This window comes from Bos indicus x Bos taurus, unplaced genomic scaffold (assembly GCF_003369695.1).
Source record: "Bos indicus x Bos taurus breed Angus x Brahman F1 hybrid unplaced genomic scaffold, Bos_hybrid_MaternalHap_v2.0 tig00001462_arrow_arrow_obj, whole genome shotgun sequence".
Classification (NCBI taxonomy): domain Eukaryota; kingdom Metazoa; phylum Chordata; class Mammalia; order Artiodactyla; family Bovidae; genus Bos; species Bos indicus x Bos taurus.
The window spans coordinates 31,978-56,666 of record NW_020867426.1 but is presented as its reverse complement, the minus strand read 5'-3'; the positions used below and the strand labels follow the sequence as shown (position 1 = coordinate 56,666).

At 42.9% G+C, this 24,689-nt stretch overlaps 1 long non-coding RNA gene across 1 annotated transcript; it reads right to left on the bottom strand.

The window, feature by feature from the left end:
- Nucleotides 1–11,793: 11,793 nt before the first annotated feature.
- LOC113888740 lies at nucleotides 11,794–18,974 on the bottom strand. The gene is made up of 3 exons (XR_003510048.1): nucleotides 18,788–18,974; nucleotides 12,469–12,588; nucleotides 11,794–11,832 (listed from the first exon to the last, which is right to left on the bottom strand). It is a non-coding gene; the product is annotated as an uncharacterized LOC113888740 (long non-coding RNA).
- Nucleotides 18,975–24,689: the final 5,715 nt, after the last annotated feature.

Sequence of the window (24,689 nt, the reverse complement as noted above, 5' to 3'; positions counted from 1 at the left end):
AATTATCTTCTTTTCTTGAAGGCTATTTCATCATTAGTTGTCTTTCGCCATTTGTTTTTGACTTAAAAAAGCCTTTTGTTATCTTTAGATACAATTTCTTTCACTATCCTTAGATGTGATTCAGATAAAATAGAAGTGTAAATACATGTAACATGTATACATTTTTCTCATACTACTATTCATCATTCTCTTCATCAGCTCTATAATATTTTTCAATTTATTTATTTCTGTTTGGCCATGCCTTGTGGCTTTCAAGATCTTAGTTCCTTGACCAGGGATCAAACCTTTTGCCCTCAGCAGTAAGGAAAGTGTGCAGTCCTAACCACTGGACTGCCAGGAAATTTCTTGTAATATTTTTCAAAACCATCAATATTCCTGGACTCAACCACAATTAAAAAGTTAGTGCTCAGTTGTGTCCGACTCTTTTCGACCCCATGGACTGTAGCCCGCCAGGCTCCTCTGTTCATGGAATTCTTCAGGCAAGAATACTGGAGTGGGTAGCCATTCCCTCTCCAGGGGATCTACCTGACCTAGGAATCAAACCTGTGTCTCCTGAATTGTAGGCAGATTATTCACCATCTGAACTTGCTAAATTTATTTTATTCAGGAAAATATAATATTAAATACTAAATGAGAACATAGGCATTGCATTTTCAAAAATTCTATTATAAGACACTATGTCTGATAAGTTAGCACTCACGATGTAAAGTACTGTTCTAAATGCTTTATAACTAATTTAATCTTCAAATAAACTATAAGGTAAGTGCTAGTCTCACAATGCCATGATGACTCTCAATATTGTTGTAAAAGTTAGACTTCTGACCCTAAATGAAATCCATCTTGAATTCAAATCTCCCCATACTATCTAATTTTAAGAGTAAATGATCTGAAAATATGAACACTCAGTGGCCACCCCAGTGCTCTCAGAATTTTCCCTACATATTGGAGGGCTCCAAGACAGCCCCTGCAACTACAGTGTCTTTTTTTGGGGGGAGGGGAGGACATGGAGGGGCAACTGCTTTACAGTATTGTGTTAAGTTTCTGCTATACAATGAAGTAAATCAGCTGTATCTGTACACATATCCCCTCCTTCTTGGACCTCTCTCCCACCTCTCCCTACTGCCCACCCCACTCCTCTAGGTCATGAAAGAACACCAAGCTGAGCTCCCTGTGCTATACATCAGGTTCCCACTAGCGCTCTGTTCTACACGTGGTAGTGTAGTTATGTCAACCCTACTCTTCCAGTTTGTCCCACTCTCCCCTTCCCGCCTCCCCTGATGGTGTACACAACTCTGTTCTCTACATCTTGTTCTCATTCCTGCCCTTGAAATGGGCTTCTCTGTACCATTTTTCTAGAGTCCATATTTATGTGTTAATATGCAATATCTGTTTCTCTTTCTGACTTACTTCACTCTGTATGACAGATTCGAGGTCCACCCACATCTCCACAATGACCCAATTTCATTCCTTTTTATGGCTGAGTAATATTCCATCAGAGTGTCTTGATAGCTGCTGCTGGAACTGGGAGTCCTTGCTATCACTCCACCCTTCTTGACACACTGCCCAGTCTTTGCCCTCAATATCTAGGAAATGGCTTCCTGTGGCATTACTGTTGCGTCTACCTGTCTCTGAGTATTGCCTGCTATCTCCATTGCCTCAGAATACTGTGTATTTCACCTGCACCCCACCCTTAATTGGGCTATTGGGTTTGACTTCCTAGAGACTATTGTCTACTTGATCTATTCCAGAGTTCACTAGGCCCTTTAAATGCTGACAATAACCCCATAGCTGGGACAGTTTCTCCCGACCCATTATTGACATCATGTCCATTTATAGGGCTTCAGTGCTTAGCACATGTAGTCTATAAATCTACCTAAGCTATGACACTTTTGTGTCAAAGGTGGAGGTTTCTTTGGTTTGGGAAATTAATAAAGGCTCTGAGAAAGTAGGTTTCAGTATCTTGACTGAAAGCACAAAGCTCTCGTGTTATACAAGGAAGGAGCTGGAATGTGACAGAAGCCCCACAGGAAGTTCAATATCCTGGGCCCCACCCCTTCTACTGCAGAGATGTCCCCTATTCTGCTTCACACCTGATCTGCTCTTTCAGTTGGTTGTTGTTTTGTTTTGTTTCATTTTTTTGGCACAGCATGTAGGATCTTAGTTCTCTGATCAGGGATCAGACCCATGCCCCTGCATTAGAAGCCTGGACTCTTCATCACTGGACCCCCAGGGAAGTCCCTGCTCTTTCGGTTTATATGAAGAACCATCTATTTAGAGCTTCTGGGAATTTTGTTCCCCCAGATAATGGTATTTTACTTCAGGTTAGGCAACTCAACATATGTATTCAACCATCCTAAACTTATTTCCCCTCAAATTTACTTTTCCTCCTAAGTCTGGTACTCTCATTGTGAGGAAGAAGAGTCAGTGCTGAGTTTTAGGGAATTCCGCTTCATATCCAAGACCCTGTATTGGTTCATCAGATGTTTATACTGAGTACTCCTAAAAAAACAAAACAAAACACAATATATAAAAAAAATACACCTAGTACTCCTGAATTCCACGGTATTTATAACCTGCTTGTTTTATCTCAAAAGCACCAAGTTGACCTCTTTGAACTGAAGGTTGTTTGGGTTTTTTGTTTGTTTGTTTCAGACAGGGTACCCTCATAGAAACCCCAATAAGGGTTTAAAATGTTTATAAGCAGGGATTCTATTGACCCAAATATATACTAATTTGAAAGCCTTCAGTTTTATAATTTCTTTTCTAGTTCTTAATCTTTTTTCTTTTTGTGTTATAATTTACATAGCATACAATTCACTTACTATTCTTGTGCAATTCAATGATTTTTGGTATACTGGCAGAGTTGCCTATCACCACAAGCACAGAGGTGCTTTTTTTACAGAGGTGCTTTTTTTGGCCTCATGGCATATAGGATCTTAGTTTCCCAACCAGAGATCGAACCAGTGCCCCCTGCATTGCAAGCACGGAGTCTTAACCACTGGACTACCAGGCAAGTCCCCAGTCTTCAGTTTTAAGTCTACTTTAATCATTCTTTTATTCAACACTTTTGGGGGACTGAGCAAGAGCCAGGCACAACTCTAGGTACAACAGAGAACAAAAGAAAGACTGCTGCCTTCCTGGAGTTATATGGCAATAAATACTAAACATAATGAGTAAATTATATAGTTTTTCAAAGGAGTTAATGTCTACAGAATAAAGAAAAATAAAAAGCGATAAAAGAGATGGGAGTGTGGGGATGGAAACTGCCAGTTTAGAAGGTGTTCAGGATGGGTATCATTGAAGAGATGACATTTGAGAAAAGACTCAGAGAAGAGAAGCATGCTCCAGAAGTAGACATATTGCCTGATGGGTGCAACATGAGTAAAATGAGAAGAGTTGAGTACAATAGGAAATGAGATCAGAAAATGAAATGGGGGAGGAGAAGAGGTGAATCTACCTATTAAAAGTAGCCTATTAACTTTGGTTCAAAAAATAAGAGACTTTTACTACTTTGAGAAGGGATTTTTCCTCTGGGAACGATATACCCATTTGAACGACAGAGTTCCAAAGAACAGCAAGGAGAGATATAAAAGCCTTCAGTGATCGATGCAAAGAAATAGAGGAAAATACAGAATGGAAAAGACTAGAGATCTCTTTAGAAAATCAAAGATAGCAAGGGAAGATTTCATGCAAAGATGGGCTCAATAAAAGACAGAAATGGTATGGACCTAACAGAAGCAGAAGATATTAAAAGGAGGCAAGAAAACACAGAGGAACTATACAAAAAAGATCTTCAGGACCCAGATAACCACGATGGTGTGATCACTGACCTAGAGCCAGACATTCTGGAATGTGAAGTCAGGTGGGACTTAGGAAGCATCACTACAAACAAAGCTAGTGGAGGTGATGGAATTCCAGTTGAGCTATTTCAAATCCTAAAGATAATGCTGTGAAAGTGCTGCACTCAATATGCCAGCAATTTTGGAAAACTCAGCAGTGGCCACAGGACTGGGAAAGGTCAGTTTTCATTCCAATCCCAAAGAAGGGCAATGCCAAAGAATGTTCAAACTACTACCCACATTGCACTCATCTCACATACTAGCAAAGTAATGCTCAAAATTCTCCAAGCAAGGCTTCAACAGTACGTGAACCATGAACTTCCATATGTTCAAGCTGGATTTAGAAAAGGCAGAGGAACCAGAGATCAAATTGCCAACATATGTTGGATTATATAAAAAGCAAGAGAATTCCACAAAAATATCTACTTCTGCTTTATTGGCTATGCCAAAGTCTTTGACTGCATAGACTACAACAAACTGTGGAAAATTCTTCAAGAGATGGGAATACCAGACCACTGGACCTGCCTCCTGAGAAATCTGTATGCAGGTCAAGAAGCAACAATAGAACTGGACATGGAACAACAAACTGGTTCTAAATTGGGAAAGGAGTATGTCAAGGTTGTATATTGTCACCCTGCTTATTTAACATATATTCAGAGTACATCGTGTAAAATGCTAGCTTAGATGAAGTGCAAGCTGAAATCAAGAATTCCCAGAGAAATATCAATAACCTCAGATATGCAGATAACACCACCCTAATGGCAAAAAGTGAAGAGAATCTAAAGAGCCTCTTGATGAAAATGAAAGAGGAGAGTGAAAAAGCTGGCTTAAAACTCAACACTCAAAAAACAAAGATCATGGCATCCAGTCCCATCACTTCATGGCAAATAGATGGGGAAACAGTGGAAACAGTGACAGACTTTATTTCTGGGGGCTCCAAAATCACTACAGATGGTGACTGCAGCCATGAAATTAAAAGATACTTGCTCTTTGTAAGAAAAGCTATGACCAACCTAGTGAGTGAGTGAAGTCGCTCAGTCGTGTCTGACTCTGCGACCCCATGGACTGTAGCCCACCAGGCTCCTCCATCCATGGGATTCTCCAGGCAAGAACACTGGAGTGGGTTGCCATTTTCTTTTCCAGGGGATCTTCCCAACCCAGGGATTGAACCTGGGTCTCCCAAGTTGTAGGCAGATGCTTTACCATCTAAGCCACCAGGGAAGTCCAACCTAGACAGTATATTAAAAAGCAGAGAGACATTACTTTGCCAACAAAACTCCATCTAGTCAAAGCCACAGTTTTTCCAGTAGTCATGTATGGATGTGAGAGTGGACTATAAAGAAAGCTAAACACTGAAGAATTGATGCTTTTAACTGTAATATTGGAGAAGACTCTTGAGAGCCCCATGGATTGCAAGGAGATCCAAACCGATCAATCCTAAAGGAAATCAGTCCTGAATATTCATTGGAAGGACTGATGCTGAAGTGAAACTGCAATACTTTGGCCATCTGATATGAAGAACTGACTCATTAGCAAGACCCTGATGCTGGGAAAGATTGAAGGCAGGAGGAGAAGGGGACGACAGAGGATGAGACAATTGGATGGCATCACCAACTCGATAGACAGGAGTTTGAGCAAGCTCCAGGAGTTGGTGATGGACAGGGAAAGCCTGGCTGCTGTAGACCATGGGGTTGCAAAGAGTCAGACACAACTGAGCAACTGAACTTATTCTTCTGCATATTCCCAATAAAGCTGTACATTTCACTACTTATAAAAACTTGGAATATATTCTTGTCGACCTTATTGATGTATAATTTAAACTGTACAATCAATGAATTTTGATAAATGATGACACCTGTGGACCTCACTACTACACTCAAGTTCCAGAACATTCCATCATCCCTGTAAGCACCACCCTCTTTTTTTGGCCACACTGTACAGCATGTGGGATCTTAATTCTCCAACCAGGAATCGAACCCATACCCCCTGCATTGGAAGCTTGGAGTCTTAACCACTGGAACACAGTGAAGTCTATGTCCCATTCCTTTGCAGTCCATGCCTCCCTCACTGCTAGTCCCAAGCAACTATCAGCCTGCTTTTTGTCACAGAGAGTTGGTTTGCATTTCTAGGATTTTAAATAAACAGAATCATAGAGTATATACTCTTTATGTCTGGCTTCTTTCAATCAGGATGATGCTTTTGAAGTTCATAAGTACTTCTTTTTTATTGATGTGCATTCCATTGTATAAACATACCATATTTAGTTTATCGTCTCACCTATTGATGGAAATTTAGGTTTGTGGGCTTAAAGCTTTAATATATGTACACTGCTTGTAATTAACTGTGTTTTAACAAGTACTATAAAGATCCCACAATCCAGAAATTTTAAGTACTTAAAGCCTATGGACAGAGGAAATCTTAAAAGTTTAATCCAAATTTATATACATATTTTTGCTCCAGAGAATTATAAAGTACAAAGTACAAAATGAAGTTGCTCAGTCATGTCAATTCTGCAATCCCATGGACTCTAGCCTACTAGGCTCCTCCATCCATGGAATTTCCCAAGCAAAACTACTGGAGTGGGCTGCCATTTCCTTCTCAAAGGGTGATAAAGACATTAAAGCATGATATATTAGTGGGATAAAATTATATGGAGAGTAGAACAGAAAGAATGATGAGAAACGTCCCAATGATAAGAAGTTTATCACATATTACACTAAGGTTATTACAACTTATTATTCGCATTTAAAGAAGTGAGGTGACTTTTATCTTTTAAGTCAATATTTACAAATACCAGAAATTAGATATTTCAAAATTCTTTAAATTTATAAAATTTAGATATTAATTTTAAAATATGAATGTGAAAATTAAAAAATAGAAGTAAGAAACCTGGAGTACCCCTTCTTTCGGTCCTGTTTGTAAAGGTTGCTCTTTAATTGGTTTGGGATGAGCAGAAACATCATCATTTTAAAGTTCCCCAGGTAGGGACTTCCTTGGGGCCCAGTGGCTAAGCCTGCTGCTGCTGCTAAGTTGCTTCAGTCGTGTCCAGCTCTGTGTGATCCCACAGACAGCAGCCCACCAGGCACCCCCGTCCCTGGGATTCTCAGGCAAGAACAGTGGAGTGGGGTGCCATTTCCTTCTCCAATGCATGAAAGTGAAAAGTGAAAGTGAAGTTGCTCAGTCGTGTCGGACTCTTAGAGACCCCATGGACTGCAGCCTATCAGGCTCCTGCGTCCATGGGATTTTTCCAGGCCAGAGTACTGGAGTGGGGTGCCATTGCTTCTCTGAGTGGCTAAGCCAGTGCACTCCTAATGCAGGGGGCCTGGGTTCAATTCCTAGTCAAGGAACTAGATCCCACATACTAAAGATACAGCACGCCGAAAGCTACAACTAAGATCTGGTGTGACCAAACAAACTAATTAATAAAAAAAAGTTTCCTAGGTGATTCTAAAGTATACCCAAAGTTTCTCTGAAAACAGCGTTCTCTCTCAGTAGACAAGGAATATAAAAAATGAAAGCTACAGAGTTTACTGTTGAACTGAGAGTATTAGTCATCTGATAAGTAACTATCTGCAAGGTTTATAAAAATATCACATCAGCAGTCCTCATAGAACTAAAGCACAAATACATTAACTGATAACCATGGCCAGTACCTATGATGCCTTCCAATGGAGAAGTGCTATTATTTGCAAGGCGCCGAGCCAACTGTTTTAAGTAAATGGTATTATCTCCACCGTAGATAGTTCCAGGCCTAGAATACTAACCCACAAGTGTGGTGACAAAAAAGAAAAAAACAGGGGAATAGTTATTTATTAACAACAATTGCCCCTGGGCTCATCTGCCTTTTTTCACAGTAGTATTTCTTTTAGCTTACTGTCCCAAATCTCAAGTCTGCTAAAAACTTAATTTTGTTTTCTACTTCTCTATTACCCTTCTATTCTCTTTTTGTGCCTTAGCTATTATTTCTCTCTCTCTTGTCTCTTGTTATGATTTATAGTATAGTGATAAAAATGGGATTAGGATTTGGGCTCAAAGCCAAATTCCACAATTAATTAAACATGTGACTTAGTAATTTAAAATGGAGGTCGCTGGTGCCCTGTGTAGTGCACTGAATACAGCACTAATGTTTAGCACTAATATACATAGCTTGTGTATAATGCTTATGAAGCACTTGCACATTCCTTAGCCGTGGAAGGTATGTGCATGCACGCTAAGCCACTTCAGCTGTGCCTGATTCTTTGAGACCCTATGAACTGTAGCCCGCCAGGTTCCTCTGTCCATAGAATTCTCCAGGGAAGAATACTAGCATGTGTTGCCGTATCTTCCTTGAGGGGATCTTCCTGACCCAGAGATTGAACCCACATCTCTTGTGCCTCCTGCATTGGCAGGTGGACCCTTTACCCACTAGCACCACCTTAATCCTTCTCTTGACACAACAGCTTAGTATTTGTTTTGGTGTTGGTGAGGGTATTGCTAATGGTAGTTACTCCCCTGCAAAATGATTTAGAATGCAGAGTTCCAAAGAATAGCAAGAAGAGATAAGAAAGCCTTCCTCAGTGATCAAATCAAAGAAATAGAGGAAAACAACAGAATGGGAAAGACTAGAGATCTCTTCAAGAAAATCAGAGATACCAAAGGAACATTTCATGCAAAGATGGGCTCAATAAGGACAGAAATGGTATGGACCTAACAGAAGCAGAAGATATTAAGAAGAGATGGCAAGAATACACAGAAGAACTGTACAAAAAGATCTTCACGACCCAGATAATCACAATGGTGTGATCACTGACCTAGAGCCAGACATCCTGGAATGTGAAGTCAAGTGGGCCTTAGAAAGCATCACTGTGAACAAAGCTAGTGGAGGTGATGGAATTCCAGTTGAGCTATTCCAAATCCTGAAAGATGACGCTGTGAAAGTGCTGCACTCAATATGCCAGCAAATTTGGAAAACTCAGCAGTGGCCACAGGACTGGGAAAGGTCAGTTTTCATTCCAATCCCAAAGAAGAGCAATGCCAAAGAATGTTCAAACTACCACACAATTGCACTCATCTCACACGCTAGTAAAGTAATGCTCAAAATTCTCCAAGCCAGGCTTCAGCAATATGTGAACCATGAACTTCCTGATGTTCAAGCTGGTTTTAGAAAAGGCAGAGGAACCAGAGATCAAATTGCCAACATCCGCTGGATCATGGAAAAAGCAAGAGAGTTCCAGAAAAACATCTATTTCTGCTTTATTGACTATGCCAAAGCCTTGGACTGTGTGGATCACAATAAACTGTGGAAAATTCTTCAAGAGATGGGAATACCAGACCACCTGATCTGCCTCTTGAGAAATTTGTATGCAGGTCAGGAAGCAACAGTTAGAACTTGACATGAAACAACAGACTGGTTCCAAATAGGAAAAGGAGTTCGTCAAGGCCATATATTGTCACCCTGCTTATTTAACTTATATGCAGAGTACATCATGAGAAATGCTGCACTGGAAGAAACAAGCTGGAATCAAGATTGCTGGGAGAAATATCAATAACCTCAGATATGCAGATGACACCACCCTTATGGCAGAAAGTGAAGAGGAACTCAAAAGCCTCTTGATGAAAGTGAAAGTGGAGAGTGAAAAAGTTGGCTTAAAGCTCAACATTCAGAAAACGAAGATCATGGCATCTGGTCCCATCACTTCATGGGAAATAGATGGGGAAACAGTGGAAACAGTGTCAGACTTTATTTTTCTGGGCTCCAAAATCACTACAGATGGTGACTGCAGCCATGAAATTAAAAGACGCTTACTCCTTGGAAGGAAAGTTAAGACCAACCTAGATAGCATATTCAAAAGCAGAGACATTACTTTGCCAACAAAGGTCGTCTAGTCAAGGCTATGGTTTTTCCAGTGGTCATGTATGGATGTGAGAGTTGGACTGTGAAGAAGGCTGAGCGCCGAAGAATTGATGGTTTTGAACTGTGGTGTTGGAGAAGACTCTTGAGAGTCCATTGGACTGCAAGGAGATCCAACCAGTCCATTCTGAAGGAGATCAGCCCTGGGATTTCTTTGGAGGGAATGATGCTAAAGCTGAAACTCCAGTACTTTGGCCACCTCATGTGAAGAGTTGACTCATTGGAAAAGACTCTGATGCTGGGAGGGCAGCATCCCCCCTGATTGGGGGCAGGAGGAGAAGGGGACGACAGAGGATGAGATGGCTGGATGGCATCACTGACTCGTTGGACGTGAGTCTGAGTGAACTCCGGGAGTTGGTGATGGACAGGGAGGCCTGACGTGCTGCGATTCGTGGGGTCGCAAAGAGTCGGACACAACTGAGTGACTGACCTGATCTGATCTGATCTAGGGAGTGAAAGTCACTCAGTCATGTCCCACTATTTGCGACCCCCACAGACTATACAGTCCATGGAATTCTCCAGGCCAGAATACTAGAGTGGGTAGCCATTCCCTTCTCCAGGGGATCTTCCCAACCCAGGGACTGAACCCAGGACTCCCGCATGGCAGGCGGATTCTTTACCGACTGAGCCACCAGGGAAGCCCAGAACTACTTTGACTCTCTCTTAAGTCTTGCCAGCAATTACTCTTCTCTTTATTTCAAGATCTTTTTTTAGTCCAGTTGTAAGCAAATTGGGTAGGGAGTCTCAGGAGAAAGAGAACTAGGCAGGACTTTATTAACATAAGACAAGCAGTTTTTTGGCCGAAGCCATTTTGGAATCTAAGCCTGGTCACAATGCTTGCCCTTCATCAGGTCTCAGTAATAATAATCCTAAGGGAACAAAAGAACAAACTGTTATCAGGCCAGAGAAATAACAATAGCAAAGACAGTAAATCAGTTGTAAAGTGAAATTCTTAGTCACTCAGTCCGACTCTTTGTGACCCCATAGACTAGCCTGCCAGACTCCTCTGTCCATGGGGATTCTTCAGGCAAGAATATTGGAGTGGGTTGCCATTTCCTTCTCCAAGGGACCTTCCTGACACAGAGATCAAACCCAGGTCTCCTGCATTGCAGGGAGACTACACACTGTTTGAGCCACCCAGGGAAGTCAGTTGTAAAGACTCCCAGTTCTCTTTCAATGATAAAGATTAGCCTGAGGCACTTTCTTTAACTGTTTTGCATAATTTAACCCCTCCTCAAGGTCTCAACCTCTAAATCAACTGGAACCAAAGGAATGATGATATTGACCTTTTCTAACCCTCACAACTTCAAAGTTTGGACTCTATCAACCTCTGCCCCTATTCTATGCTGAATTCACTTGTTCAAATCGCTTCATGAATATTCATGTATCCTTAGCTTAAAACTTCCCCAATTTTGCTGTTCAGGGAGACACTGCTTTGAAAAAGGTTCCCTGTGTTCTCCACACCTGCTGCAAGTAATAAATCCCTCCTTCTCCTGATCTTTGGCTTGGATGTGTCTTTTGGCTCGACACCCCTCAAGAGGCAAATCCCGTTTTCAGGTAACACAGGATTTAAGCTTCTCAACAGCAGCATAATTGACATTTGGGACCAGATAATTTTTTTGGTTTGGTAACTATCCTACAAAATGTACATTTAGCAGGATTCTTGTCCTCCGTCCACTGAATACCAGTAGTACTGCCCCTAGTCATGACAATCAAAATGTCTACAAAGGCCAAATGGTCTAAGGGATAAATCTGTCAAAAACCACTTATTTAGTCATGTCTGGCTACAGATCTACCTAGTATTGGCTCTACTCCTGGTAGATAATCCCAATCTCCATTCATGTATTAAGAAGTGTCTTAAACCTAAAAAGAGAATATGTCTTCTACGAGCCTACTGATGCTTCATTAAATTGCTTTTTTTTTTAACTTACTCATTTATTTGTTTTTTGGCTGTGGTGGGTCTTCGTTGCTGCATATGGGCTTTCTGTAGTTGCAGCAAGTGGGGGCTATTCTCTAGTTGCAGTGCGCGGTGGCTTCTCTTGTTGCAGAGCTCAGGCTCTAGGCACATGGGCTTTAGCAGTTGGCAGCAAGTGGGCTCAGTAGCTGTGAAACAGAAGGGAAGGGGGCAGGGCACAACCTTGGAAAGAATGACATAGCCTAGAGGATACAACATAAACTGATTAGAATCAAATGAGTTCAAGATGGCAGACAAGTCAACTTGGATGACTAGACCATGATCCTCAATCAGCAAGCTAAAGACACACCCAGAGGTACCATGACAGTTCCAAGGTCAGCTGTCAAAAGACCAAAAACTGGGCAGCGGCCCAATTCCTGGAAATCTTCACCCCGTCCCAAAAATAGTTGGAACAATCCTCCCACTCACTAGCTTATGAAATTACCCAGGCCATAAAAGCTAACCACACATTTCAAGGCCACTGCACTCACCCTCTGCAATGACCCACACTCTGTGGAGTGTGTTTCTCTGAATAAATCCACTTCTTACCTATCACTATGTCTCTCACTGAATTTTTTCTGTGATGAGACATCAAGAACCGTAGCTTCATTATGACCTGAAACCAAGTTTGTGATCTCAGTTGGAAGACTATGGGTTCTGCATGGGTTCGAGTCCCAAGCAGGGTTTTGGCCGGGTTTTTGAGTTTGAGTCCATATGCTGAACTCAAGCATGCAGATCCCAGACTGGTTGGAACCAGAAGATTGATGTTGCTGACTTCTACTTACCTCACCAATAAACAGTCAGAAGAATGTCCACACGCTGATCATTAGTATAAAAACTCCTCACTACCTCCTCTAGGTTGGGACATAGTTTGAAGGGCATTTGCCTACTGTGGCCCCCTTTGCCTGGCAAAACAACATAGTTATTCATGGCTGCATGTATGTGTGCTCAGTCATATCTAACTTTTTGTGATCCACTGGACTACAGCCTGCCAGGCTCCTCTGTACATGGGATTTTTCAAACAAGAATACTGGAGTGGGTTGCCATGCCCTCCTCCAGGGGATCTTCTTAACCCAGGGACTGAAACTGCATCTCCTGTGGCTCCTGCATTGGCAGGTGGATTCTTTACCACTAGGGCCACCTGGGAACCCTATAGCTATTCATACTTCACCCAAAACTCCACCTCCAAGATGCAATTTTGTACCAGTGTACAGGGGCTGAATTTTGGTTACACTAGCTCACCATCAACCTATCAAAAGGAAGTCATACACCCGAAGCCTTCATCTCAAATTTAGCTTATAAAAACTTCTCAGGCTTCCCTGGTGCTCTAATGGTTAAGAATCCACCTGCCAATGAGGGGACATGGGTTCGACCCCCAGTCTGGGAAGCAGCATGCCATGGAGCAACTAAGCCTGTGTACTGCAACTACTGAACCAGAGCACTAGAGCCCTCAAGCCACAACTACTGAGCCCACACACCACAACTACTGAAGCACACGCACCTACAGCCTGTGCTCCACAAGAGAGGCCACTACAGTAAGAAGCCCACACAACGAAGAGCAGCCACCGCTCACCACAACTAGAGAAAGCCTGAGCAGCAACAGACACCCAGAGCAGCGAAAAATTTTAATAAATAAAAATAAACAAATTTAAGCAAAACTTCTCCACCAAAACAATGGAGGAAGGGGATTTTGAGCATGAGCGACAAGTTCTCTTTGCTTTGCCCTGCAATAAACCCTCTCTACTCCAAACGCCACCATTTTGGTTTGTTTGGCCTCACTGTCCATAAGACACACAAACTTTGTTCAGTAACAAAATGATGGCCTAAAACTTTCCACACTTAAAAAAACACTATAAGGTTCCAAGAAACTCAATGAATCCTAAACTAAAGAAACATAAAGGAAATGACACCAAATAACATCAGAATCAAATTGCTCAAAATAAGGGATTTTTTAAAAAATCTTAATCATTTCTCAGCCTTTTGGCTCAGATCAAGTGTATTTAGTCTTAAATCAGCCAGAAAGACATGTTAAATAAAGAACATACAAAGGATAACATCAGATTTCTCACAGGAGACAATACAAAAGAGAACACTGTGGAATGACATCTTTAAAGTCCTAAAAGAAAAATTGTCAAATAATTTCAAAGAGAGCAAAAATACCTTTCAAAAATAAAGGCAAAACTTCCAGTTCAGGATAAGATAAAGAAGATATCTTCATATTCCTCCCATTAAATATGGCTAAACATACTGAAATTATAGAGATAAACTTAACAAAACTGAAAGGTGAAGAGAAACTAGACCAGGAAATTATCTTGGGACTCAAGAAATGACATGACATAGGGTTCCTGAGTTTTCTTTTTGCCTCATATATTCTACATTGGGTGTCTGAGAAGCCAGCCATCTGAAAATGTCAGTGGGTACTAAGAGAAGCTTGCTCTTCTGAGCCAAAGGATAAAGAAAGGGGTAGCCTTGAAAGACAAAACTTGCAGGCAATAACCACCCTACTTCAGCCAAGCTCCACAGAAAATAAGTGTGCCACCCCCGCCACCCATATCAGTCAAGGCCTAACAGGAAGCTCAGACTTCCCCTCACCAGGCTGCAACACATACATCTCATTCTTGCAGCCAAGCCACTGTCACTGAAGGTCCGGTAGGGAACCGGACAGCCAACCCAGTCCACTAGAATGAGGTACCTCTCCCAATCCCCAGCCCCAGTTAGTCAAAAGAAGCCTAGTGGGCAACCTAGACTTCCACCCTACCTGGCAGTAATGAGGTAGCATCTCCCTTTCCTTAGCCAGTATGGTGTCAGAGAAAACCTGCTAAAAAGAGATTTGGGTAAGAGCCACAGTCTCAAGAAAATGATAAAAATATCCAGGATTAAAAAAAATAATCATCATACCAATACCAGGAAAATTCCCACTTAAATGAGAAAAGAAAACCAGAAGAAATTCCCTGGTGGTCCAATGCTTAGGACTCCACAGTTTCACTGCCAAGGGCTCTGGTCTGATTCCTGCTCAGGGAACTAAGATCCCAAAAGCCCCATGGTGTGGCAAAAAAAAAAAAAAAAAAACTAAAAGACAGAAACACCAATATTTGGAATATCTGACAAGGAATTTAGAGCAGCCATCACAAAAATGCTTCAGTGAGCAATTATGAACATGTTTTAAGTAAGTGGAAAAGTACAACTTAGCAAAGAAACAGAAGATTTAAAGAACCAGGGAGAAATTCTAGAACTGAAAAATATAACTACCAAAATAAAAAACTCACTAGATGGGCTCAAAAGCAGAATGGACCCAGTAGATGGGGGAAAGTCAGAAAACTTGAATAAAGAATACTATAAGTTATCCAATCTGAAGGAATGAAAACAGAGCATCAAAAAATTAAAAATGCCTCCAGAACCTGTGGGAATATAACAAAAGATCTAATGATCACATCATGGGAGTCTCAGAAGGGAAAGAGAAAGAATGTGAGACTGGAAAGTATTTGAAGAAATAATGACTGAAAATATTTCAATTTTGGCAAAATAACCTCAAAGGTTGTTTTATGAGAACACTATAAAGAACTCTACTCACGTAAATTTGTCAACTTAGATCAAATTCCTCAAAAAGTTACTATCACAGCTCCTCTAGTATGAAATAATTTGAACAGTTCTATAACTATCAAAAAATTGAATTCATAATTTTAAAACTTTCCCCCAAATCTCCAGACCAGATGGTTTCACTGGAAAAGCTATATCAGATATTTAGAGAAGAATTAAAACCAAGTTTAAACAATCTCTCTCAGAAAATGGAAGAGGAGGAAACATTGCCCCAGACCAGAAAATAGGTACTAATTCAAAGCATCACTGTTTATAATACAGAAAACTGAAAACAATCTATAACTCCTTTAACAGAATAGTGGGGAAATAAGTTGTTGCCCACTTACTAAATGGAACGCTATAAAACAGCAAAAAATACTATAGCTTTATGCTTGGTCTTCATAATACTGTGAAGACAACAGACAAGGCCGATTAACCGAAGAAAGGCATAGAAGAGTATGAAAACAACAGATATAGAATCCAAAGACATGCAAAACTATTAAATACATTTTTCTATGGGATACAATTTTAGTCAAATTATAAAGAAAAGCAAGCAATTGACAAACATAAAATTCAAGATAGTGATGGGGGAGCTGGGAAGACTGGGATCACATGAAGTGTCTTAAGATAAATGTGGCGTTCTCGTTCTTTCTTTTTTACATCCAGGCATCTTCTACTGCTTACTGATATGCTAGGTACCAACATTAGCAAACAAAACAAAAGAATCTACTATCTCTTAGTTCTCCTCTTCCTATAGAAGATCCTCTGTATATCCACAATAACAGACAAATACATTTTTACTGGTAACATATTTTAGACTAAAGGATCACTCTCAATCAAGAGGCAAGAGAACTTATGAGAAATCTCTCCCAAATACAGAAATATTAATCAGCAATCACTGTATCAACAAGCTGGAATCTAGATTGCGGGGAGAAATAGCAATAATTATGCAGATGACACCACCCTTATGGCAGAAAGCTAAGAGGAACGAAAGAGTCTCTTGATGAAAGTGAAAGAGAGTGAAAAAGCTGGCTTAAAACTCAACAGTCAGAAAACTAAGATAATGGCATCTGGTCCCATCACTTCATGGTAAATAGATGGGGAAACAATGGAAACAGGGAGAGACTTTATTTTCTTGGGCTAAAAAAATCACTGCAGATGGTAACTGCAGCCACAAAATTAAGACGCTTGCTCCTTGGAATAAAAGCTACGGCAAATCTAGAGAGCATATTAAAAAGCAGAGACATTACTTTGCCAACAAAGCTCTATGTAATCAAAGCTACGGTTTTTCCAGTAGACACGTCTGGATGTGAGAGTTGGACTATAAAGAAGGCTAAGCGCCAAAGAATTGGTGCTTTTGAACTGTGGTGTTGGAGAAGACTCTTTCGAGTCCCTTGGACTGCAAGGAGATCCAACCAGTCAATCCTAAAGGAAATCAATCCTAAATGTTCATTAAAAGGACTGATGCTGAAACTGAAGCTCCAGTACTTTGGCCACCTAATGGGAAGAGCTGACTTGTTAGAAAACATTCTGATACTGTGAAAGATAGAAGGCAGGAGGAGAAGGGGACAGCAGTAGATGAGATGGTTGGATGGCATCACCAACTCAATGGAAATGAGATGGGAGATGGCAATGGACAGAGAAGGCTGGAATGCTGCAGTCCATGGGATCACAAAGAGAACAACACGACTGAGCAACTGAACAACAAAGCTTCACCTACTGTTGGGCTTCCCTGGTGGCCCAGACAGTAAAGCATCTGCCTGACTGCAACAAAGGAGAGCCAGGTTCCATCCCTGGGTTAGGAAGATCCCCTGGAGAAGAAAATGGCAACCCACTCCAGTACCCTTGCCTGGAAAATCCCTTGGACGGAGGGACCTGGTAAGCTACACCCCTTGGGATAGCAAAGAGTAGGGCATAACTGGGCAATTTCACTTTTAAGCCTGAGATTATGCCATTGTACGGGGGAGGAGGAAACAAGTTCTAAAAGAATTTAACCTTGTTTGAAAGAAGCCCACAGGCCATACAGCAGACTCCAAGCACTGTGAGGAGAGTCTCATTACTACTACTTTATGACCTTTATGACCGCCAAGACCAGTGCTCAGATCTGATGAGAAAGAGAACCACGCTGAGTTCTATTTCTTAAAATTTGGATTGAGTAGTATTCTTTATACCGTTGAGGTATGTTTTACAAAAGATCTCTTACATGTCATATTTTTAAAGTGGGGAAAAAAATAAACTACACGCAAATCTTGATAATAAAGAAAAGTATGAGAGCCTTGGACCCACTCCCACAATCTGCTGAATTCAAACTCACTCCAAGATGAGCCGTCAAAAATGGAACCAGTGCAAAATACAGTCAAGGATACGTCTAGAAAAAGAAAGAAAAGCAAACAGCTGCCTATACACATGCTGCAGAGAAGTGTGACCAGGAGGCAAAGGAGATCAATCAGGAAATATTTCAGACTTAAGTATTCAAATTTAGCGAAGCTGATGAACGAAATACACAAAGAGATGCAGATACAAAAGGAATAAAACTAATGGGGCAGAAAATTCAAAAGTTTGAAATTATTTCCTCAGGGAACAGGAAATGGGTAGGAGAAAAGTTGAGTAGCAAAGCCTGCAGTCCATGGGGTCGCTAGGAGTCGGACACGACTGAATGACTTCACTTTCACTTTTCACTCTCATGCATTGGAGAAGGAAATGGCAACCCACTCCAGTGTTCTTGCCTGGAGAATCCCAGGGACGGGGGAGCCTGGTGGGCTTCCGACTATGGGGTCGCACAGAGTCGGACATGACTGAAGCGACTTAGCAGCAGCAGCAAGATATAAAATAAAGTAACAAGAGCTTTTTCCCAACCACGTCTACACACCTGATCCCTACAGGCTAGCGCAGACCTCTCGTACCCTTGGGTCCTAGGATTTGGACCACTCAACGACTCCCCTAAATCTCTACCCTAAAAAAGGTATTCTCCCCAAACACGACCCATTTCTGGCCCCCTTGACTCCGTCTCCCTAGATGGGCTGGCGACTCCTCCATTGGAACCAAGGATACTCCACAGTCTCTAACCCCAGGGGTTCCAGGTCCCAGTCTGTTCCGAGTGTGCAGGTCTCGAACAGGCCGCCCGCCCCACCCTTCGCTTAAGGCTCCGAGTCTCCCTGTTCCCGCTCTTCTTCACATCCCACACCTCGGCCGTCCTTGTTCCCTGAACACCCTGCTGCTGCTGCTGCTAAGTCGCTTCAGTCGTGTCCGACTCTGTGCGACCCCATAGATGGAAGCCCACCAGGCTCCCCCGTCCCTGGGATTCTCCAGGCAAGAATACTGGAGTGGGTTGCCATTTCCTTCTCCAATGCATGAAAATGAAAAGTGAAAGTGAAGTCAGTCATGTCCCACTCTTCGAGACCCCATTGACTGCAGCCTACCAGGCTCCTCCGCCCATGCGATTTGCCAGGCAAGAGTAATGGAGTGGGTTGCCAGAACGAAACGCCGGGGACTGTGAAGTTCTAGTTAACTCAAGAGAGGCTTGTTTACCATCGCCAAGAAAATCCCTGGGGCGGACTACGGAGGGGCGTGGTCAGAAGCGCTGTGGGCGGGAGTCAAACAACTCCCGCCGCCCTTGGCACACGCGGTACCTTCACGAGCCCTTCGGTTCTCGGTGTGCCCTGCCCCCTGTCGGTCATGTGCCCGAGCAGCCGGGAACAACAGCCCACAAGCCCGCGCCCCCGCCCCGCTTCCGGATTATTGTCAAACCCCACCTTCTTCCCCCGGAAGACGGCGCAATCCTACGTCTAAAAGCGAGCCGGAAGGACAACACGGGGGCGGGGTCTCCGAGACGGGCGTCCGGGGGCGGGGCCACCAGGACGCCATTGTGACGCACACGGATTGGCCATCCAGGCGCAGGGCAGGGCCGGGGCATGCTTAGCGACCCGCTGCAGGGAGGGGTGCTGCGGGACGTGGGCGAGCCCTTGGGAGAGAAGAGGCCTTTTGTGGCAAGTTTGAGGCTTTAGTGGTACTGACTGGGAGGGTCTCCCAGTGAGCTCAAAGAATGTCGAGACAGAAGACTAGCGTGGTAGAAGGAAATGAGAGTCATTTCCTGGCGAGAAAGAAGGAGGGAACCAGGAACATCGGAGACCGATGAAGGCGGATCGAGCGACCGCAGCCGCAAGGTGTGCTCTCTAGGGTCTACTCTGCACTGTCACGTGACATCGGCTAGCTCTGTTAACTGGTTCCTTCAGAGGGCAGGGCAGGCCTGGGGCAGAGGAAGTCACCGCGGAACCCTTCACTTCTGGAGGAAACGCGGTCCAGGCCAGTGTCGTTTGGTTTCCTGCTACATCCAGGCCAGCTGTTTCTGCTCTAAACAAGACACATTGACCTTTCCAGCCCTTGGTAACGAGTTATTTGGGTTAGGTAGTGTCAGGGACCAAGAGTTGTCATATTCTGTTACAAAAGCAGCTGAGTGATCTCCTTTTGTTTTTCATCTTAATTATGCTCAGATTTAGCGTTAAAAAGTAAAGGAGCCCCGACAACCATCGTGGGTAGCTGGCCTGAATCCCCGGATGAACATAAGCGACATCATGGAATTTTGATGTCAAATGAGGTATCTAACGAGACAGAAGGTGAAGAAATTTAAGACTAACTGTGCATGAACAGTAAACAGACATGCAAACACAAAAAGACCAAACATCCCTTCTCTAGCTAACATGAGTGACTATTGCTTTTCCAGTGACAACTCTAGTCCTGCTCCATTCCTCCTGCTTTTCAGATAACAATTAAATCACCATTTCCTTGGGCCCTCCCCCAAATCACCTACATACACCCAAACACTACAATAAGCCCTTTTAATTTTTTTTAAGATTTTTTTTTATGTGGACCATTTTAAAACTCTCTACTGTTACTGTTGTATGCTTTCGGTTTTTGGCTAAGAAGCGTGTAGGATTCTTAGCTCCCCGAGGGGAGGATCCAACTGGCACCCCCATGCTTTGGAAGGTGAAGTCCTAACCACGGGCCTTTGAGTAAGTCCCAGTAAGCCCCTTTTAACATTAACTTCCTAAGATACCCAAGGGTTCCCCATAGTGTCAGATCTCCCTGGCTACAACAGTTAGTCCTATATTGTTGACCATAACTGTGTTTTGGTAGTTGTGGGCATCACATTTATGAATTATACATAACCATACATTTATGGGTATAGATAATTACATTTATGAATTATATATACGGGCTTCTCTGGTGGCTCAGAGGGGTAAAGCATCTGCCTGCAATGCCGGAGACCTGGGCTCAATCCCTGGGTGGGGAAGATCCCCTGGAGAAGGAAACGGCACCCCACTCCAGTATTCTTGCCTGGAAAACCCCATGGACCGAGAAGCTTGGAAGGCTACAGTCCATGGAGTCGCAAAGAGTCAGACACATATGGTTATGTATGCATAACCATACATTTATGGATATAGATAATTACATTTATGAATTATATATAACCATACAAAACCTTAGAGCCTTTATTCTGAAGAGAAATGGAAAAAAAAACATTGTGAATAGTAAAATGAGGCAAGATCTTGGTATATACTGATGTTGAAGCTGAAACTCCAATACTCTGGCCACCTGATGGGAAGAGCTGACTCATTTGAAAAGACCCTGATGCTGGGAAAGATTGAGGGCGGCAGGAGAAGGGGATGACAGAGGATGAGATGGTTGGATGGCATCACCGACTCAATGGACATGGGATTGGGTGGACTCCGGGAGTTGGTGATGGACAGGGAGGCCTGGCATGCTGCAATTCATGGGGTCGCAAAGAGTCCGACAGGACTGAGCAGCTGAACTGAACTGAACTTGGTATATAAAAAACTTGTATGCTAAATGCAATATGGGATTGTAGTTTCGATTCTGAAACAGTGGAAGGACATAAATGGTAAAATCAGATTAAAGTCTGTAGTTTAATTAAGAGTATCATATCAGTGTGAATTTCTTAGTTTTGACAAATATGCCATGGTTATATAGACATTAAATACAGGAGACATAATGCAGTGTATACAGGAACTCCCTATACTAACTTTGCAACTTTTTTTTTTCTTTTTTTAGTATTTATTTGGCTATGATTCGTCTTAGTTCCAGCAAGAGGTCTCTCTGGTTGTGGTACATAAGCTCAGCTATTCTGTGGTATGTGGGAATCTTAGTTCTCCATGTGCTCAGTCCCTCAGTCATGTCTGACTTTTTGTAACCCCATGAACTGTAGCCTGCCAGGCTCCTCTGTCCATAGGGTTATCCCAGCAGGTATACTGGAGTGGGTTACCATTTCCTCCTGCAGAAAATCTTCCTGAGCCAGGAATTGAACCCATGTCTCCTATGTCTGGCATTGACAGGCAGATTCTTTACCTCGGAGCCACCTGGGAAGTCTTTAGTTATCCAGTTCAGTTCAGCTCAGTTGCTCAGTTGTGTCCGACTCTTTGCCACCCCATGGACTGCAGCATGCCAGGCCTCCCTGTTCATCACCAACTCCCAGTGTTTACCCAAACTCATGTCCATTGTCAGTGAGTCAGTGATGCCATCCAACCACCTCATCCTCTGTCATCCCTTTCTCCTCCTGCCCTCAATCTTTCCCAGCATCAGGGTCTTTTCAAATGAGTCAGCTCTTCACATCAGGTGGCTAAAGTATTGCAGTTTCAGCTTCAACATCAGTCCTTCCAATGAACACCCAGGACTGATTTCCTTTAGGTGGACTGGTTGGATCTCCTTCCTGTCCAAGGGACTCTCAAGAGTCTTCTCCAACACCACAGTTCAAAAGCATCAATTCTTTGGCACTCAGCTCTCTTTATAGTCCAACTCTCACATCCATATATGACTACTGGAAAAACCATAGCCTTGACTAGATGGACTTTGTTGGTAAAGTAATGTCTCTGATTTTTAATATGCTATCTGCTGCTGCTGCTAAGTCGCTTCAGTCGTGTCTGACTCTGTGCTACCCCATAGACGGCAGCCCACCAGGCTCCCCCGTCCCTGGGATTCTCCAGGCAAGAACACTGGAGTGGGTTGCCATTTCCTTCTCCAATGCATGAAAGTGAAAAGTGAAAGTGAAGTCATTCAGTCGTGTCCAACCCTCAGCGACCCCATGGACTGCAGCCTTCCAGGCTCCTCTGTCCATGGGATTTTTCCAGGCAAGAGTACTGGAGTGGGGTGCCATTGACATTAAGCAGTGTGAAATAAGCCAGTCACAAAAAGACAAATATTGTATGATTCCACTTACATTAAGTATCAAAAGTAGGTTCACAGAGCCAGAAATTAGAATGGTGATGTTTCCAGAGATTGGGAGGAGGCAGAAAATGGGGAGTTGTTAATACATAGTTTCAAGTTTTCAAGATAAAAATGAGCTGTGAAGATTGGTTGCACAAAACTGAATGTACTTAACACTACCTAACTTAGAAATGGTTAGGTACACAACTTTATGTACTTTATGTTGTGTACCTGACAAAGTTAAGCTTCTCAGTCATATTCACCACATTTCAAGTGCTTAACAAGCCTGTGTGGCTAAATGGCCCCCTTATCACACAGAGCAGCTTGAGACAAAGGATAAAGAGGACTAGAAATCCCTATCTTCAGGTGCCACTCTGAAAGCGCTGCTAAGATATAAAATAAAGTAACAAGAGCTTTTTCCCAACCATGTCTACACACCTGATCCGTACAGGCTAGCGCAGACCTCTCGTACTCTTGGGTCCTAGGATTTGGACCAGTCAACGACTCCCCTAAATCTCTGCCCTATTTTTAGGTATTCTCCCCAAACACGACCCTTTCTGGCCCCCTGCTTAGCAGCTCAGTCTCTGCTCTATGTCATTGCCTTTCTTCACTCAGCCTGGAGGATTCAGTTCAGTCGCTCAGTCGTGTCCAACTCTTTGCGACCCCATGAACCACAGCACACCAGGCCTCCCTGTCCATCACAAACTCCCAGAGTCCACCCAAACGCATGTCCATTGAGTCGGTGATGCCATCCAACCACCTCATCCTCTGTCATCCCTTTCTCCTCCTGCCCTCAATCTTTCCCAGCATCAGGGTCTTTTCAAAGGAGTCAGTTCTTTGCATCAGGTGGCGAAAGTATTGCAGTTTCAGCTTCAACATCAGTCCTTCCAATGAACACCCAGGACTGATCTCCTTTAGGATGGACTGGAGGATTATAAACTGTTACGTAAGTCTTAGGTGTGGTGTGTGTGCTGTGCAAGGGTGCTAAGTTGTTTCAGTTGTGTCCTGCTCTTTGTGAAGCTATGGACCATAGCCCTCCAGGCTTCTCTGTCCATGGGATTTCCCAGGCAAGAATACTGGGGTGGGTGGCCATCCCTGCCTCCAGGAGATCTTCCTAACCCAGGGATTAAACCCAGGTCTCCTGCAAGGCAGGCAGATTCTTTGCCATCTGAGCCACCAGGGAAACCTTACGTGTGGTGAAAGTGAAAGTTGCACAGTTGCATCCGACTCTCTGCGACCCTACGGACTGTACGTCCGTGGAATTCTCCAGGCCAGAATCCTGGAGTGGGTAGCCTTTCCCTTCTCCAGGGGATCTTCCCAACCCAGGGACTGAACCTGGGTCTCCCTCATTGCAGGCAGATTCTTTACCAATTGAGATATCAGGGAAGCCCCTAGGTATGGTACTCAGACTAATTAAAGTGATTAGTGTTAAATGCTTAGTCGTGTCTGACTCTGCAACCCCATGGACTGTAGCCCTCCAGGTTCCTTTGTCCATGGGATTCTCCAGGCAAGAATACTGGAGTGGGTTGCCATTTCCTTCTCCAGGATATCTTCCCAACCCAGGGATCGAACCCGAGTCTCCCACATTTCAGGCAGATTCTTTACCATTTGAGCCACCAGGGAAGTACTACTTACCTCAGAAGAAAAGCTTGTTTCCTTGAGGAAGTTTCCCTTGTATGCAGAAGGAAATGCAGTTTTCTGGGGTGCTAGTCATTCACTGTAACTCTGTGGATGTGATATCTCTCAGAAGGAAGTCACCAGAGACTTCTTCTAACTCCGTTGGTCACCCTGTGAACTTTTATCCCACAGTGGATTCTTTCACACTGGACTTAGTCTAAGCCAGCGTCTAAAATTTAAAAGCAGCTTTTATGAAGTTGTCTCATTTGTGAAAAGCACAAATATTCAAAATCTCAGGGTGAAAGAGGGATGGGCAGCATCAAGGTTTGCTCTTAACTCTCCTTCTTGGGATTAAGTGTGATTGGCTTTTATTTACAATTTTTGGTACAATTTAGGATTGCTCACAGGTGCTTGATAATATATTTTAGACAAGTGATGGGAGTTGTATTGTTTTTGTAGTTAATCTTTGTATTTTATTATGATGTTATTTATTCAAAGTTTCAGTTCTCATAGTCTTTTTAGTTACATGTGATTCCTGAGAATTTTTATTCTTTGTATCTTGGTCTTGCCATGAGGCTTGTGGGATCTTAGTTCC